Here is a 9,672-nt window from a genome sequence, read left to right on the forward strand (position 1 = left end):
TAACCATGGCTCTAGAAAAACAACTAAAGTATCGGGTATTAAATACCCCAGGACTCGATAGCATGAATTTAAAAGACATGGCATTATCTTGAGACATGATAAATAACTACTTAGTCATCATTCATTCTTTTGCTTAAACACTTGCATGATAAGAACTTGTCTACATGCTAACATGATATAATTTCACTATTCAACTCACATGGACAATTTATCAAACACTTGTGGGGCATAATATATGCACATAATACTAAAATAACATGTAGGCATCGTGATTCAATTCCAATTTCACAATTCCAAGGGTTTCAACATGAATTCACATAATAAAGCACACATATCAATTAACTCTACATGAATTTTACAATAAATCATGAAATAGAAACCTAAGTAACTAATAATTATGAATACACTTTAATTTAAATCATGGAAATCGTGAAATTACTCTACATGAACTTTAAAAGAGTTTCTTGGAATCCAAGGGTGGAAGGAACCCTTGGATGTACACTTCAATTCCTTAGTTGGTGAATTCTTGAAAATTAATGGTCAAATCTTGAGCCTTGAATTTGAAATTTAAACTCCTAGGGTTTTTGTTCTTGAGAAATTTGTGAAAGAATGAATATAGTTTGCTAAAAGAGGGATAAATTTCATGTTACGGGGGATGAAGGGCATGGGAAAGAGACTTAATTAACCCTGAGGATGCAAATTTTTAATGATTGTAAACTGAACCATCAACGCGCAGACCGACACACCACTTCGTTGGCATCAGTGCTATGGCAAACGTGCTGCATCGAGTATGTATCAGTTCACTGGAAATTTCACTGAGCTGAGGGAATAGTTATCTATCAATGAGATAGACGATGCGGCGCATCAAGATCGCATTGAATCATTGTTTTGGTCACTTGAGTATGGTCTAAACGAAGTCCAAAAAATCCAAAACTTGTCCGAAAATACTTTTTGACATTCCTGATCATTATTTAACTCACATACCAACATTTAATGGATGTAAGGGTCATGGAATATGATAGCCAACTTTCAAAGGCTAAAATAACACTAAGTTTGTATACTTAGCTAGAATTTTCCAAGTCTGGGACCCCTTTAACAAGCTGAAAGGACTGAATTAAGCTAAGAATTTTGTGAGGTCTTACACTAACAAAGCATAAACATGTAAATGAGTGTACTAGTAACCACATTAGGAAAAATTTTCTTGATCCTACTGAGACTAAAGGGCGTACAATCTGTTTAGGCGTTGACCACTGGTGGCACTAGATACAACACCATGTTGAGTCGGGCCACCGAATGGAACTGGGGGACGACTAGACTGTCCCTTCTACCACTCTATGGGCAATCCCTAACGCTGTGGCCTGGCTTTCTACACGTAAATCATATATCACCTTCCAGCTCTATACATACCCTAATGGTTTCTACTGCATTTCTAGCAAACAAGTTTTGTGCGACCACTTTTCATACTTTCCTAGGGCTTAGGGACATGCGCCTTATCCTGATTACCGTTTTTGAAATTTGGTGCTGGCGCACTAGCTGAAGATGGAGCTGGGGCTAAAGATTTCTGATGGAATTAAGGATGGTTACCACCCTCCAACCACGGTTGAGTAAAATTAAAGCTATCTATACTAGCTTTTTTATTCTCCCTTTCCTTCTCCTTAAACTTCTACTACTACCATTAACCTAGACAAGTCTATCTTCTTAATCAAAATCATGGTCATAAACTCCTTAACCACGTTATCAGCTACACCAGAGATAAACTTACTCATCCTAGACCTGTCATCAGATACCACATTAGGAGAATACCTGGCTAGCCGACTAAACTTAAGAGAATACTCGTTCAGACTCATGTTTGCCTACCTCAAATTAATAAAATCCCACACCTTAGCTTCCCTTAATTCCAAGGGAAAGAACCTATCTAGAAAGGTCATCGCAAACTCTTCCCATTCAAAAGGCCATGCATCTGCCTCTCTATCTCCCTTACACTACTTATACCAGGTATGAGCAACATCCTACAATTGGCAAGAACTCAACTGTGCACTCTCACTAGAAGTCAGACACATAATATCAGTTACCTTCTAAATCATGTCGAGGAACTCCTGTGGATCCTCATCAGACTTAGATCCTGAAAATAAAGGAGGGTTTATTCGAGTGAAATCCCGAATCCTAGTTGCAGCAGTATTAGCCACCCAAACGGTTGGGATGAAAGACAGATGATTATTTTGGGCTGCTACTGAGTGAGATAAAGTAGTGAATGCAGCTTTAAATTCGGCATAGGAGATATTTTTATTCAGGGGATCTTCCTGAACAAGTGGAGGTATGGCTGATTCCTATTTCTCCTTCCGTTATTCTTTCTAGGAGGTATTTTTTATAAATAAAAAGAAGATTGAATTAGAAAGAGGGTTTAAATTGAGCTCATGCTTACTCGCACGACATGATTACTGAAAGAAGGAAAAATTTTCCTAAAACATCTTATAGCCTCTTGTCTGTAAGTATGGTGCGCTTCACACCCATGCACAAAACTCTACTCAACGTAGCTTTCTGAATCCTTAGGACACTTTAAAACCTTAGGATCTAATTCTAAATTTGTAATGCCCTAAGAGTACACCCTGGATGTCGTTCGGTGCTTACAATCACAAGTGATCACAAGCTAACCCATGAGTTGGTACCTGCCGTGAGCACTGAATAAACTGATAATAAAGAATACGCATGTGCAGAAAAAAAAAGATGGATATGACATAAGTTTTAAATATTTAAAAATATCTCTAACTAATATTCCTGAAAACCAAATGTCTAAAAAAATGCTATAAATACTGTCAATAAGAACTGATAACTGAGTAACTGTCTAAAAGTGTTTGAAAGCCTTTAACTGACTAACTGTGGAGTTGATGGGATAAGTCCCCAACTAAATCCAGCTGACTACTAACTGAAACACTAAAATAAACATAAATGGTCCTCAGAATATAAGGACCCACCACTGCTGTTGCACGTGCGCTGCGATGTCTAGGTGCAATTAGGAACCTAAGCATTTGAACTTATGATATTAGACTTCATAGTGCAATAAATGAGTATGTGGTCAGTACTTTGAATAAAATGGTATGCCAAATGAGGTCAGTCTAATATGCATGGCTCATATGCATGAATAATAACTAACCGAATAAATAGCATGCGATAACTGATGTATAGTATGTGAGGAAGCTATAAAATCTGAGAATGCATGAGCAAGTATATGACATGATACTAGGATAGTTTATAAATAGAAATACCGATACTGAATAACTAATAATTGTATGCCATGGTCAATAAAACCTGAAACTGAACTCTGACTGAATACTGGACTGAGACTGTGGGAGCTATAATATAACCAACCTGCCCCAATAAGAGCTAATTGGGGTCCAACATGTGACCCTAGTTGGAAGGGTATTAGTACCGTGCCAAAGGTACTAAAACCGGCTACGTGGATCTACTGAAATAAAGTCTCGAAGGACTAAGAATCACCCTCTACTGGAAGGTGCTTTAGTGAGATGCATGTCAACCCTCAACTGGCAGGGTAACATCTCTAACCTAAGCTAGCTACGTAGTTATGGAATATAGGGACTACTACTAAAGGTCACACCCTCAACTGGAAGGTGATCCCCTATCCCTGGGTTCGCTCGATTCTAAATCCTACTCTCAACTAAACTAACTCAGAATACTGAACTGATCTAAACTTGACTGATAGGATAACTGACTGAACTAATAATACTCATATATTCCTGAAAACCATTATAAAAGTACTATGATTATGTAAACAGCTAAATTTGGGTATTCATAACCCCCAGGACTCGATAACATTAATAGTAAAAGTGTACCAAAGCTTTAAAAGTATAATAAGTAGTCATTGCTCAAAATTCATCTCTTAGGAATTTCATCAAACACTTGAAATTCATGAACTTAGGCATGGGAATGATTGAAACATGTGGGAATCACATAATGATAAGACTAAAATCATACATTGGGGAATTTAACATGGAATTTCATGCTTCAAACATGTATAGGCTAGTTTCCAACTATAAACACTTGTAAACATCATGCATAATCAAAATTCCTAAAAGCTTCATGAAATTACCTCTTGGTAAAGATGTGAATTCATGATTTAGAAAACAAAAATAGGTACTTGCTCTCAATGGATGAAAGGACCCATGGATGAACATTTAACATACCTTAAGGCATTAATCTTTCAAGAGAATTGACGTTCTTGGGTGGAGAAGCTTGAATTATTGAGTTTTCCTTAAGAAATAATAGTTGAACTTGATGAATTTTGGTGATGTTTAGGGTTTATTTTAAAAAGAAATTATGGAAATAGGGCATATAATGACTTAACTGATGATAAATCTTGTGTTTTTACGAATTGGGGCCATGGGAAAAGACCTGACTGCCCCTAAAAAATATAAATTCATAACTGGAACGCCAATTGAACCCTCACTACGATGCGCTAAGGCTGCCACCGCTATTTCACCGCAACGCGCCCCATTCGTGGTGACTTACTATTTTAGAAATCCAAACATGGTCCAAACATCGTCTGAAAAATTCAAAACTTACCCAAGATATGCTACTTGCACCCCTGAACATGAGTCATCTCAAAAATTTATGTCTCGGGCGCGTAAGTTCACTTTAAAAATCATAAAATTTAAGAGGCCAAAAGTTAAACTAAGTCTCCAACTTTTTGCTAAATTTTTAGGTTCTAAGCCCCTTGTACATACACTATGGGATGAAATGAGCTAAGACAAATATGGGGTATTACAACCATGAATCAAACAATAATTGAGAAAAAATGAGGTGTATCAATAATATCTTTGGTAATTTTACTAACAAAAATCAAGTTAAAGACCAGTTATGGAAGACTTAACAAAGATGACAGAGTAATAGACGTGCTTAGTTGAATAGTTCTATATTTAATATTGTTACAAGTTTGTCCCTCAACTACAATAACTGAAGATTCTAATTTATATGATTGAAAGCTAGAAAAAAATTTAGATTACCTATCATATAATTTGTGGTACCTGAAACAATCACCCATTTGTGGAAACAAGAGATAAGACATGGTTTGTTTTACCAAAAAAAATATCAAATGAAGTGGATTCCTTCAAGGATTTTTGATATTGACAGAATTAATAAACTCCTTAATCAAAACCAAAACTAATTTCAGATATTGATCTTGGAGTATCATCTTTGAATTGATAAGTTATTTCCCCAATCAAAAAAGAACTCAATTGTGTTTAAACTAAATAAGTGTTGAGACCAACAAAGTATTTCAAGTAGTATATTATATAAAACATAATACCATGAAATAAAACAATCCCTGATGACCAAACACAACCCTGATAACCAAACATAATAAGAATCTTGAAAATAGCCAAACTTAATGTAAAAATAATTCTCAAAAAAGCTTCAGAATGCCTCCAATAAGCAATATCAGTTCTAAAATTGCTAGGAACAATCTCAAATCATTGTTTCACTTCTAGGTAATCTCTAGAATCAAAAGATAATTAGTAACATACAAAAAAGAGTCAAACCTAACTTAGAAGCTTTGCAAATTCTGTTTCATGGATTTTTACCTCCAAAAAATGGTTTGGTGATTAGGACACCACCACAAATCAACCAAAAAAGTTGATGCTCAGGATAGAAAGTCCGACCTAATTTGGTTAGCACATGAGTTTCCATGAGCATCTCAAAGTAGGTTGTGTCTAACAACTTTGCCGGTGTATGAGGCTAACACACCTTTCCTCAAGCCACCAGATTTTGGGATTTTATAGATTAGAATAAGACAGTCCTACTAAGGTGGTAGCAACTAAATTTCAGGTACAAAAACTATTTCACGTTCACTAACCCAACTCTGGCGTGTTCGGGTGAGTTTTTCAATCAAATTCCAACAACGCAGGATAACCCACTCTAATACCATGTTAAATATAGAGAAAATAGAGAAATTTACTTGTAGTATTATTCCAAAACTAATAGGCTATTTTTAGGTTTACAAGCAAATCTATCTAACGAAATAAAATAAGAAAAATCCATAAATATCTCTATGTATGATTGTGCTATGTATACTGTCTATGTACATTCTACAGTAAGATGAAGTCTATTTATTAGGTTGGTTGGTTAACCTATTAGATCATATGCATCAAGGCAAATAAAAAGAAAATGGATTAGGATAGAGTAGTATATTGTAAATGTGTCTTTTAAAGAGCTCAAACTCAATAAAACTAGAATCCTTACAAATGTCAGTGAGTTTGTGTGTTCTCTAATGGTATAATAAGTTTGGATATCCTACACAGGTGTGACCTAGAAAGTAAAGAGTTTGAACTACTTAGAAAAAATTTGCTAATTAAATTATATCTTTTGCTAAAGCTTATTCTCCTTTCTATTGAATTCTCCTTTATCATTTTCTTTCTTTCTTTGATCTCTTGTAGGATGTACTTTTGTACAATTTTTTTGGGTCATGTCCACTTAGATATCAGTAAAGAGTGGTGTATAAGTTTATGAAAGAACATGGTGTAGTAGATACATCCTTTTCATCTTTCTGTGAAGAAAGACATAGCCTTTGGTGTTCTGAACTAAAACAACTTTATGTTGTTCTCACTCAAACAGGGTAAATGTTATGGATTTGTGAGAATATAGAAGAATTTTCTAAGCCTATGTTTGATTATTAGAGAATGTTCTGTCTAGTAAGTACAAGGGAAATTTATGATTCACTTGCACAAGCAATGTAAACTTTTAGCACTTCAGAGGAGTGAAAGTCAAGGGGTGTGAAGTTCAAGTTTATATTCCTTATCTTATTTCTATAATAATAATTATCTTTTCAAATTTTTTTCTTGTGTTGCTATATATTTCTATGAGCATTAACTAGCCCTAATAAAGTGTTTTGATGTCATCATGTAGCTTTTCTGGGAAAGGAATAGGGTAACCCGATAAACTAAAGCTATCGCTATGGATGATGTCCGAGGAAAGGCCCCATCATAAGGGTGTATTGTACGTAGCCTTACCTTTCATTTCTGCCAGAGGCTGTTTCCAAGGTTTGAACCTATGACCTCCTGTTCACATGGAAGCAACTTTACCAGTTACTTTAAGGCTCCCTTTTTTCTGGAAAAAGAACTATGAGATGGAAATCATGTGCTTTAAAAAAGTAGGAGAAATGAATTAGGAGGAAAAGGCAAAGGCAGCTAGATTAAGGGCAGTTGCTGATTAAATATCTTATTCGAATCCTAAAAAGGCTTGCACCTACCTATGTGAGGCGGCTGAAACTTTTGATTTTATTGGAAGGTTTGAGGTGGCGGCGGAATGTTTTTATGATTTGAAGGAGTATGAACGTGCATGTAACAATTGTTTATACTTTCTCAAGAGTTCCTTCCTTTGCTGGGCATTTTTTTTGTCTCTTCAATTTTGTACCTTTTCTAGCATTTTTTATAAAACATTTGTTCATTGTTATTTATAAAATACTTGTTTCCAATTTTAAGCTTTAATAATATACATCTTAGGAAAATATGAAAGGGGTTGTTTTGTAGGTTGTATAAGAATAGTGTTAAATAAGTCCATTAGCATTTCAATGATTAGTTATGCTGACATCATTTCTTGTCCAAACAACTATTTGGTTTGGTGAATTAAAAATAACATAAGGGCACCTTGGTGCATTAAAATTCTTGCTATACATAAGGTCAGGGAAGGGTCTATAGTCTCCAGTACCTTCTACCAAACGGCCCCTTATGAATAATTAATTGTATTTCTATGCCAGGTATTGCTCGTGATATGTTTAAATTTGAGTTTTGTGCAAAGAAAATTATATCCTAGAATTTGAATGGAGAAGACTACAGTTGGCCCAAAGGTTTTTTCTCTAGGCGGATTTCTAGGTCATAAAAGGACCTCTATGGACTTATTACTTGGATTACATTTGTCTTACTTCAAATGTCACCTCTTGTCATTCCTAAATTGTTGAAAAAATATCAAAGTCTTTTTATTAACTTAGTGGTTTACTCCTTGTGTTCCTTTTACTCGTCCACTTTAGACTTTGCATGCCCTTTAAAAAACAATGATTAAAATGAGAATTTTACCATAATATCCATATTAATTGATGTTTAATATTAAATCTTGGTATATGTATTAGACAATAAGTAATTAATGCTAAGGGTAAAATATTAAAAAAATAATTATCTTTTCTTGATATGTTAAAAGTGAAGTAATAGATCTATTTTTTCAATAGTGGAAAAGAAAAAGTGAACAGAGGAATTAGTCTATTGCAATATATTAGGATGCAATAGTAAAATTATCAGTTAAATTGTACAAGTGGCTTTTACGAATGCCACGGTTATCTACGACTATGTTGCTCCGACTCAGGGTACAGATCCATGTGTGGATATGGGTGCGTGGATTCATCTAACAATAATTCAAATGTGTAAAAAAGATTTATGTCTAAATTATGAGAGAAAAACTTGTATGGTATTCCAAGGAGAAAATATTGTTCAAGAAGAGAATTATAGTATGAGATAAAAGTAAAAAGATTGACATAGCAATTTCTATGTACAAGTTATACCATTTTCTTCAATTTAACCTTAGCTTTTGGTTTGATTACCGAAATCATAGGTATTTGTCTCAAGTTTCTCCATTGATTTTTGGTCAAAGTACTATAAATCAGTTGACTAAATCTGGTAGGGATCCCTCACCCACATCATATCGACATGAGTGTGATTTTAAGTGGATTTATGCACCTACGTGATAGAATCTATGATTGTTTATCTTAGTTTCGAGGACTTCTCGTGTGCATAATGAGTTAATAATTGTATAATTAAGAATATAAATGTTAAAATATTTGTGTATAATGTTTAAGAAATGTTTAAAACAAGTATATAATGCAAATTATAAGTTGGAGATTAGACGAGAAAACTAATGTTCTTAACTTGAGCTATGTGTTGTTCTAGTTTGTCTTATTGAATTCTATGGTGTTTTAAGTCCTAAATCGTGGTATTTGATGATATATGAAGCTCGTTAAGGTATTAAAATCAAGGATGGGATGATATACAAGATGATTTTGAAGAAAAAGAGCAACCACAAAGTGAAGTACACATTGCTAAATGGATGGAGCTTACTTTGATGAAATTGGGAAAATCTGTGCATAAGGGCGTGCCACGCCCTTGGATCTCTCCATTAAGGGCATGACACACCCTTATAAACAAATTAAAATGTCCCATTCCATTAAGCCTCCATGATAAGAGCATGCCACACCTCTATCACGTCAATCCCTTAGCATGGCACACCCTTAGTTCAAAAACGGGCAACTTTCTCCTAATATAAATAGAACACTTGGGACATATTGTAAACAACTTGGACGACCTTTGGGTCTTGGAATACACTTGAACTGTATTGTATTAGGGTTATTAATATTTCCCTTATTTTACATTTGGATGAGTTACATGAATTCCATTGTTGTGATTCTTTGTAATTTCATGAGTGGTTAAACACCCTCATCCGGGGTTAAGGCCAAAAATATGAGTACTTAAGCTTGTAATTGAGTTAGTTTATGTTATTTATGATTATTTATGGTTCATATATCCTTGTATTGAATATTCTATGGATTTACGACCCTTACAATAAACATATATGTCTATTGTGAGCCCGAAAGGAGGAACGATAGATTATCACATTGGA

Source organism: Capsicum annuum, chromosome 9 (assembly GCF_002878395.1).
Source record: "Capsicum annuum cultivar UCD-10X-F1 chromosome 9, UCD10Xv1.1, whole genome shotgun sequence".
NCBI lineage: Eukaryota > Viridiplantae > Streptophyta > Magnoliopsida > Solanales > Solanaceae > Capsicum > Capsicum annuum.